The sequence below is a fragment of the Lacerta agilis genome, chromosome 5 (assembly GCF_009819535.1).
Source record: "Lacerta agilis isolate rLacAgi1 chromosome 5, rLacAgi1.pri, whole genome shotgun sequence".
Classification (NCBI taxonomy): Eukaryota; Metazoa; Chordata; class Lepidosauria; order Squamata; family Lacertidae; genus Lacerta; species Lacerta agilis.
In genome coordinates, this window is record NC_046316.1 from 25881634 (window position 1) to 25891661 (window position 10028).

The following is a 10028-nucleotide window of genomic DNA, read 5'->3' on the forward strand; positions in this document are numbered from 1 at the left end:
TTGTCTTCATTTCATTCTGTTTGGTAATGGCAGGGGAACAAATGGCATCGCTGCTCTCAAAAGTTCAGGTTTCAAATGGACCCAGAAAAGAGGAGGAGTCCTTTCAATCCAAAATAAAAAATAAAATAAAAAAATCAATGGACAGGAAAATGAAACAAAAAAAAAATCTATTCCAATTGACTGTACAGTAACAGAGAGGAATAAAGTCTTTGTGATTCTTCTTCAAGTGATGCTGTCTTACACAGATGCTAAAACAGAGAGAGAAAGAGAGAAACCCTCTTGCTACCTCCTCGGTTGCTAGTGTTGGTCAGTGAGCCTAAATTACAAGCAAGGGAAGTCTTTATAGAAGCACTGGCAAAAGCTGAACAGGTGGTAGCAGGTGGGTGGGCGGCCCTGTGTTTCCATCCCAGCACCTTCCCACCCTGGGAACGACACAAAAAAACCTCCTCCAACAAAATCCTGACATTGCAGGCTTCATCTGTTGAAAAGTCTCCCAAAGCCATGTCTGTCCAGCACTAACAACTTGCCATCTGGACTAGTGTCTGGCTGGCCCCACAAGAATCACGACAGCTAAGCAAAAGGTCTTTTCAATGAATAACCTTCTGCAGCTCAGCAAAAACCTTTCCTGACACATCACAGCATTGAGTCTGAATTTGCTTGAAAGTGCTTGGTTGGGAGAAGAAGCTGTTGCTAATAAGGATATCTAAGCCCAAGAGGAAGAGAATTTGCAAACAGCTTTAAAGGAATACACAAACCTAACTGCAAAGTGAAGCATGTTGGGCATATGGCAGAGTTAGGGATTTTCCCAATTGCCACAGTGAGAAGTATAATATTTCATAAAACACCAATGAACCTCAGTGTGTGTGTGTGCGCACATAGTTGCTCATATAAATTTGAACTCAACTTTACATATTTATAATATTCAAATTATTTTAAAAATGGATTTAGAAATCCACCTTACAGTTACCTCAGGATGCATACTACATATTTCATATAAATATACATTGACCTCCAGCAAAAATATATAGAAACACCCTCTTCACATCTATGTCAAACAGCCAGATCAACATCAAGCAAAGTATTGACTTGTAAGCCTGCTTAATACATAATAAAGAAGTCTGTCAAACAAAAGACTAATGACAATAAATACTGACAATGAAATTATTGAATTATAATATGTTCACTTTTTAGGCTAGTTATTATACGTACTGTATAGAGGTTGAAGAATATTTTTGTAACTTATTTTAGTTTTATTGTGAGGATGTTTCCTCCCCATGCCTTTAAAATATTTTCTCCTACAAACGTGCCGTGTGTTACAAAGCAAAGCAACAATGTTTTATATATATTTTCAGACTAATTAAATTGTTACCGAGTATTTATGGACGAGTCATCTTTTCATTCAGATTTGTAACACAGCATTTTGATCTAAAACTGTAGACCAATTGTTCCCACTATGACTCCAAAACATCATGTGGTTGCAAACAGTTGATTAATCCTTCACAGAGGCAATGACAATGAATGAAGTTGAATAATCTGAAAACAATAGGATGCAATTGAGCATTAGTGGACTCCAGCATGACAGATGTTGAACCTAGTCTGTTAGGCACTGTCACTCTGCTCCTAATATTCTGCATCCTAAATGGTGTAGTTAATATGGGCACCCAACCACCCCCATTATTTCATTAGCAAAATGTCTGGTACATTTTCAATTTTTAAAGAACTGTATTATGTTCTCGTTCCAGCAAGATCATTACTTGTTCTTTCAACTGTGCACTAATTGTTTTTCCCTCCATCATTTGCTTTCCTAACAACCATTTGTGATTTAGATATAAACAGATGGAAAATATAATTTAAGATTGTCATGAAGCTGTTCATTGCCACCCCAGAGCATCAGATCTGTACTTAAATTCCAGCAAACATTCAAACTGGATATATGCACAAAATTTTCACAAATATAGCTGCACAAAGGTTTGTAAACTGAGCAATCACATTATTACCGCATTTGGAACTGAAACTTAAACATGGCCCCTCTCTTATGGCTAACCAAACTGCAATTGAGTCTCATTTACAACCCCGTGGTTTCCTTTATTTGGCTCATCTTTCAAAATCATTGATTTATTCACTGTGTTTTTTGTAAAAAGCACATGGTAGGTTACTAGATCAAATCAGTGCTTATTGGAAACAAGAACCACTACTCAAAAATAGGCTGCAAGTTGGTTAATAACTGCTTGTTTGCTTGTACTTTATCTAGGATCATAATGGTATGTGACACTTCATAAACAAAGTTAAGCAAAGAAAGAAAGATAGGTCCTTGTCCCAAGAGCTTGGAGTCAAAATTTCAACAGTGGGGTAAACAACAAAGAGAGTAGGGGTAGGAATTGTGAAATGAAAGTGTAACAGGCGGTGGATATAAGCAAATATAGTTTCATCTTACAATTCAGCTACACAGCTGCAAATTAAATGTGTTGTAAAGTGCAGTATACAAATGTGACACTAGATGGCAAAAGTGAACTATGCAAAATTCAATGTATTTTTAAAAACCTTTTTTTAAAAAGCATTCTCACAGCGTTTTTTTTGTGTGTGTAGATACCACCTTACTTAGGAACATAGGAAGCTGCTTGATACTGAGTCAGTTGCTTCTGGGGCCCCTCCAGGATTAGAGGCCCTGAAACTTAAGCTTCATTAGGTCCATAGTAGATCTACACTTTGGCCTTCCACTCATTGGACTCCATCTTCCCTCAGACCCAACTAAGCATGGCCAATGACCAGGGATGGTGGGAGTTGTATTCTAGCAACATCTAGAGGGCCACAGGTTCCCCCCACTTGCCTTATATCCAAGATCCAATTTATTATAATAAAAGCAAGGTCCTTTAGACCAGTTCTATGTGCCCAATAAGCAAGGTATAGGGAAGGAGTAGTCTTTTGTGCCAGCCTGTTTCTAAGCTTGGCTGTTTGGGCAAGAAACAGGGAAGGCACCAAAGATATACCAGATGTATTATAACCGACTTAACCCAAAGTCTATATAAGTAATAATAATCAATGCAGACTGGTATCCTAACTAGGAATTCCTCTAATATTTCCATTTACCAAGTGGTAATTCAACAGAATGGGCATGAAATCACATTTTAGTAGGCCAGGTATCTGTAACATCTGTTTTGGAATTGTTTTTAGACTTTTTTTAGATTTGTAAATTGTTTTATCATTTGTGCATTATCTGTCCTGGCAGGGGTGGTTTTAGAGTCACGCGACCGGTTCGGCCGCACTGGGCACCATGCTGCAGGGGGCACCACAATAATGCTGTAGAATGGAGTGAGAGTGTCAGGGGGTGCTGAGTTTTAGTGTTGCACAGAGTATCACTGAAATTTTAGAGCCCCAAATCCGCCACTGCTCTTGGTCTGCCGTGGGAGCAACAGTGGGATAAAAATTTAATAAATAAATAGAGATGAATAAATAAATCCTGCTATGTGGCACGGAGAATTTGATCCTCTGCATTCTTAATTGTTGTTAATTGTGTGCAGTACTAGCATGTACCACTTCAGCAGGATGTTATAGACTAGCTCAGGCTTCCTCAACCTCGGCCCTCCAGATGTTTTTGGCCTACAACTCCCATGATCCCTAGCTAGCAGGACCAGTGTTCAGGGATGATGGGAATTGTAGTCTCAAAACATCTGGAGGGCCAAGGTTGAGGAAGCCTGGACTAGCTTATCAAGTGGCTGGATGCTATCCATGGTAAATTACCGCTTGATAAATGGTGTTCTGTATTCACCTAGCTAAGGTTCAGCATCATCAGGCCAACAGTATCCAATGTGGTGCTTGCTGTATGTTGCTGGACTACCACTCCCATCAGCCCCAGCCAGCATAGTCAATGACCAAGGATGATGGGAATTGTTGTAGAAGGCACCACATTGGCCCACCTTCTCATAAGCAATGTCATAATCCATTGCTTGGTCTGTCAACCATTCAACTGTCAGAGATGCATTACCATAAATGTATTGCGATGGTGAATGACAGAGGCCTATTATTTTTTAATTCAGGGTTATTTTCTTGTGCAAATGGGCATAAAATTACAACCTACAACCCAGAGTTTCTCATTGATTTCCAATTGGCACAGTATGCCAGATGCTGTTTGGTCTAAGTGCTGCTTTGACCTCCACTAGTGATGCGGGCTGCCTTTCTGCTTTCTTGCGTAGCCTTTTCTCAGCAGGGAGGCCTCCACCTTTTACTAAAGGCTTATAGGTTATCCATATGTTCTAGTGGAAAAGCGGGTCTGACTGGAATTAAGTCAGAAGTGGCATCCAGTGTTGTGGATGGAGCTAGCCCAGAAGAGATTATAAATGCCCCTGACCTAATTAAATATGTTGCCCCCTGCTGATAAACAACAGAAAATGAAGGTGAAAAATAATGATGAAACATGCAATTTCCCTAGGACCTTTAAGTAGCTAGACAATGGCAGCTCTAGGGTCAGTAATGCATGCTTTAAAAGTATTTAATGGGGCAAACCAGTGGCACAAATGAGACCTGATTATATTGTTAATTTGTTAGTTCACAATCAACATGCAGAGCAATTCGCAGCTGAGAGAGTGTCAAGCTATCATTACAAAACTTATAAATTTGCGCCATTCTGACTTCTAAAAAAGGGGGTATAAATGTCATCATCACTTTCCATACTGAACAGACAGCAACTGTAGCATTTGCTAATATAGCACATCAATGTGGGACATTTGTTGTCACAGAAAGAGAACTGTCATCTTTCTCTTGTGGTGTAATAATGTTTCCCCTTTATACAGCTATCCCATCACAAGTACCTATATATTACTCTCCTTTGTGTGGGGAGAAGTCCTGATCATTTCAAATTCCTTCCCATGTTCCAAAAACATTTAAAATAAATAAGTTTGGCATCTTCTGTTTGGTAACTCAATTTCATGAAAGCTCACCACTAGGGAATACAGGGGCCGTGGATTCACTAGATTACATCAGGTAAACTGATATCGGCCTCAAACCCCCACCTATAATATGGGATGATATGGTTGAGATGATGTATTTGAAGTGTTTAAACATTTAGGACCAGTTTTGGGAAGGAAAATGGTTGGTTGTTATTGCAATTGCTATTTAAAGGAATGGTGAAAGTTACATTGAACACTGTGTAATCTGTAGCTTAGCCTTAAGAGAAAAACAATTTGCTGCAGTTTTCTGTTCAGGATGCCCATCTCCCGTATACTCCATTCTATCCTTTACCTCCCTGGTTTTCCATGTTTATTTTTCAACTGACGCTTACCGAGCATGCTCAATCCTCATTGCTTTGGTGTGTTTTTCTCTTGTGGGGGCGGGGGGAATAGTTCCCCCCATTAATTAATTAATGCTTCTGCAAACCTCAGTCCCCTGCCCCAATGCCCAGATATTCTGAGCTAATTATGTAGCCTAAGTTTGGCTACATAATTGTCGGCACTCACTGCCTGAGTTTGCCATTAGAATGAGTGATGATACTGTCTAGCTGAGTTCCACATACTCCAGAACCAATTGCCCATTGCACAGTCCTGAGCTTTTGGTAAGAGTTAAAAACAAGCCCAAAATCAAAATCCCTAATTAATTAGTCTTCTAGTTAGCAAACATATGAAGATTGCAGTATCCTGGAACAGAATGTTCAGTGCTTTCTGAAGTATCACTTGGTTGAAGATTGATGAAGGACTGCTGAGGTCAGGTTTGTAAATATAAAACCATCTGCAAACTCTCCTGGGCTGGGACCTGCAGCAGAGTAATTTTAAAAGAGCAGGTGCTCATTCTGAATGTGTTTTTTTCTGCTGAAATTGTTACTTTATCAAGGCTGTTTCTAGCTAATTATCAAAGGGTGCTTATCAGTGAGGATTTTAATTATGTCATTTTGTTTTTAAAATGCTAAATATGTAGAGTCTCTTAAATGGTGTGTGTGTGTGTGTGTGTGTGTGTGTGTGTGTGTGTACACACACACACACACACACACTTCAGCAGGAGATGTAACACAGCTCAAACAGACCCAAAGTGGACATTACACATAAATGCAGGCAAGAAGGTAGCTGTGTGTGTGTGTGTGTGTGTGTGTGTGTGTGCGCAAAAGGGATTCAAGCACATACCAGAATTTTTGGTTTGTGTGGTTAAAGTGGATTAAAGTTCTCTGCTGCCCTAGTGTGACAAATCCATTTTTTGCAGTTTGGAAAGTGACAGGAAAATAGTTTTTATATTTTAACTATATGTTGTCTGGAGGCTGCAATATTAGACCAATAAAGCATCAAGGCCTTTCTTAAATAGTTGTCTATGCATGCAAACAACTTTACTTCCTCATTACCTAGTGAGGGAACAATACTAACCACTCAGCCTTCACTTATCCCAAAGTGGATTTCTCCCAAAGTAAATTTGCTTCACAGCAAACTGGTCTACAATGAAATTGTTTAACTTTAATATAAATGTATAGTTCTTTTCCAAATAACATAAAAGTGGATAAGGTGACACCTTTGGAATTTAATGATGGTGCAAAGCATCTGGGTATTCTAGGATTCCTCATAAACTTATCAAAGCAGAGGTCCCCAATGTAGGGTCGCCATATTTCCAACAGTGAAAATCCAGACAAAAAAATTGTTGAGTTTTTTTTTTGGCCAACCCTAAGAACAGTAATGGTTTACATATCACATTAAATTACTCATCTGCTGTCAAAACCTGATTATGTGGTTTGCTTGTCTCTAAACCATGTACAGTAGCTAAGGTATGTTGCTGGTTTACCACTTGTGTTGTGGAAATCACAGCAAGCCAAGGCTTCGGGTTTCCTTTTCCAGGAACAGCATGGACAATAAAAGGGGTGGGGAGCAAAGTGGTGACTTCTAAACAGTGTGCACTAGCATGCTACTTGTTTGTGCCCAGCCATACACCAACTGTAGTTGGTGATGTGTGAACACAGTCTATGCATCTCTGTTGCCTGCCCTATTCCATCAGTTTGCCCCAACAAAATGCATTGTTATTTAACATTCTCATAGCAACAACTGCCTCTTTTTCAAAACTAGGTTCTGGGTGGGTATTTTATACTGCCTGCTGACACTTTTATATACTGCCAATTAGGCAAATAAACCAGAGCTAGCTTATATCAATTAAACATATTCATTTTTCCTTTACCAAAGTTTACAAGGGCAGTGGTTCTACACCACTGCTTTCATGCTTGTATTTTTTTTTAAGTCCTTGGCAATTGGTCCGTACAGCATCTGCTGTGGCAAAATGATTTCATTGTTCATTTTATTGACTTCTCTAACATCAAAATGCAACAGCAACAATTTTGCTTCCTTTCTAGCTGTTTTTTTTTGGGGGGGGGGCTATTTTGGTGTCACCTTTAGTTTTCATTTCTTTCTTTTTTCCCTGGGAAAATTGTCTTTCTAGCATAAGTTTCCCTGTCACTAGATGGTGAGACAAAGAAATCAGTTCGTTTCTCAACAGTATTTGCCTCAGCTGTCACTAAGCGTCCCTCCTTCCCCCCCCCCCGCTACCTCACCCCCTCCCTCCTTTCTGGATGCTCAGTCTAGCAATGACCTCTTGCTGTGTAGAGATCAGTAGTTTCTTCTTCTTGGTTTTTATTTCCATAATTGAAAATCACTATTACTAATTTAGACTTTCCTCAAGTCCCTCACACTTTCCTCAAGTAGACTGATTATGTAAACAGCTTCATATGGAAAATGTTGGCTTTTTCCTGATTTTGTTTTACATTCTTCCCCAGTGTTCATTTCACTTTTCCATAACACATTATACTTTGTAAACTCTTTGCCTTCCCATCACTCTTCCTTTGCATTTGCCCTTCAAACCATTTTTGCCTGCTCTTTAGCCAACCACACTTTTGGTAAGCAAAAAGTAACTCTGGGGTTATCTGGAAGAGATAACTAGCAGGTGTGGGAAAGGTTGAGAATTCCCTCCTGGCTGTCAATTCTACCCTATAAATCCCACCTAAATCGACACATTTCTGTTGCCCAGGCCAATTTGGGCTTGGAAACATATGTTTGCTGAGGTATAATGTGTAGTCTTACCCTTAAGGCTGTTTGTTTTACTTCTCCATTAGCATTATATTTACTGCTTCTTATCAGGTATTTTGTTATTTCATTCCATTCTGAGCTGTACATTACAACAATCGCAGACAGTAAAGTAACAGTGTGTTGCATGCTCACAATCACAAATTGTAAATTCCCTCTCCACCCTACCAGTATTCTATTACCTTTATGTAAACTGCACCCAAACACAGAAAATTTCTCAAAACCAATGACTGAGGCAGGCGTGGCCACAAAGGAAATAAGATGACTGCTTAAACTTTAAGCTCTGCTTCAAGACCCAGAAAAACAGCTTGGAGCAAAAGCCCCTGCTGTCTAAACCACCACCACCACCCCAAAAAAAATCTTGAAGAAAGGAGAGAATGGGTTCAGAAAAGCTGAAAACAAAAGGCCTCACTCCATTCCTCCTGCCTCAAGACAGAAGGCTCACTTTTCAACAAGGACACTAATGAAGGACGCAGTCAAGATGGCATCACCCTCAATAAAGGACTCTTCCTCACTGGAGAAAGAAATTGGGTATAAAGCACGCCAAAGTGCAAGCAGATAAATAGGTACCACTCCAGTGGGAAGATAAACGGCGTTTCCGTGTGATGCTCTGGTTCGCCAGAAGCGGTTTAGTCATGCTGGCCACATGACCTGGAAGCTGTGCGCCGGCTCCCTCGGCCAGTAAAGCGAAATGAGCGCCGCAACCCCAGAGTAGTCCACGACTGGACCTAATGGTCAGGGGTCCCTTTACCTTTAAGAGAAGAATTGGCAGCACAAGAAGCAGCTATGAACGAGCTTCTTAAAAATACTCAGAAAGCACTAATGCTTCCAATGGAAATGAAACTGACAGAACACGAGGCTTGACTCTCTAGCAGAAACTACAGCAACAGAAGAATTAAGCCAAATCCATGACAAAAAGATTGAAGAATTACAAAAAGAAAATGTATTCACAAAAAGCTTGAAGATGCAGAAAATCAAAATAGGAAAATTAGTTTGTGTTTATTTTGTTGTGAAAAGGGAATGGAAGAGAGTGATCCTGCACAATTTATTGCCTAATGGTTTAAATCATTGCTTTCAGACCTCATAATCTCCGCTAATGAGTTTGAATGGGCACAGAGCACCTAGACCCAAACTGAGTGAGGAGCTCCCTGCCCTGTGTGATATAGTCATCTGCTTTGCCTATTACAGAAAGGAGCAAGTGTGGAACAAACTGAGGAACCTCATATCCATAACTTATAAAAACCACCCAGTTATGGTGATGCAGGATCTGGCTTATGAAACACCGGGGGGGGGGGGGGTGTGTGGCTAAATCTATGTGATTGTATGATTAAATTGCAAGAAGCTGGGATTAAATATCATTGGGGCTTCCCCTTCCGTCTTATTGTCATGAGACGATTGACACAGCTCACAGCAACAAATAGACTGGAGGGAAACAGATTGTCCTGAAGTTGAACCCTTGGCCTACCTGGTAGCAAGTCCAAAGTTGGGGAGGTCAGACCACACAAGCAAAGTCCAAAGTTCAGGAAACACAGTCCAGAGTCAATCCAAGTAACAAAGTCTGAAGTCCCAGTCAGGATACAGTCCAGAGACAATCCTAAAGCACAGTCCCAGAGAAGACCAGGAGCATCCAAGCCAAGATCCACCAACATTGGCAGTTGAGCAGACACAGCACCTCAGCTTTGCTTCCCTTTTACACTATGCCTGCTGACTGCAGCATCTAGGCTTGATGAGGCAGGTGACTCTCACCTGTTCTAAGCCTACTGCAGCTGAGGAATCACAACCCTCCCTCCAGAGCTAGTGAGCCCCACTTGGCCAGCTGGAGAGGCAATGGAAGAACAACACTGAACTTTCCAATGTAGGTTGGGAGGATGCAAAAAGAAGCAAAGTTCCCACAAACACCTCACACATAACCAGGTATTTTATTTTTGCTGATGGAAAAAAACTGTAATGTATTAAAACAGATCTTGGCAACTAATTAGTATGGTCGGGTCA